At 56.0% G+C, this 341-nt stretch overlaps 1 protein-coding gene across 1 annotated transcript in view; it reads right to left on the reverse strand.

The window, feature by feature from the left end:
* psmc4 (proteasome 26S subunit, ATPase 4) overlaps positions 1 to 341 on the reverse strand; it is a 20,606-nt gene that overhangs the window by 15,874 nt on the left and 4,391 nt on the right. The gene's annotated exons all lie outside the window — the stretch shown is intronic.

Consider the following 341-nt stretch of genomic DNA (forward strand, 5'->3'; position numbering starts at 1 on the left):
TCCCCGCCTCCCCAACTCCCTGTGGGAAGACGTTTCTCCCGAATTCTCTATCGGATTTACTCGGGACTATCTTCTTTTGATGGCCCCTCGCTGTGGTCTCCTCTGCAAATGCCTGCCTCCTCTCCCTCTCTCCTGCACCACCACCCCCCCACCTCGTCCTAATACACACAGACACGGCAACATCATGTCTCTGTCTCCCTGATCGAAGCCCCTTTCAGAATGTTGCCTTGTGCAGGTCACCCTTTCTCTGACAAACAGCCATGCCCCACTTCTCGCTCTGTCCCTGGCAGGAAGCTGGTACCTGAGGTCAGCATCATGATACTGCTATCAGCTTCGGGGGG

This window comes from Rhincodon typus, chromosome 47 (assembly GCF_021869965.1).
Source record: "Rhincodon typus isolate 14 chromosome 47, sRhiTyp1.1, whole genome shotgun sequence".
Classification (NCBI taxonomy): Eukaryota; Metazoa; Chordata; class Chondrichthyes; order Orectolobiformes; family Rhincodontidae; genus Rhincodon; species Rhincodon typus.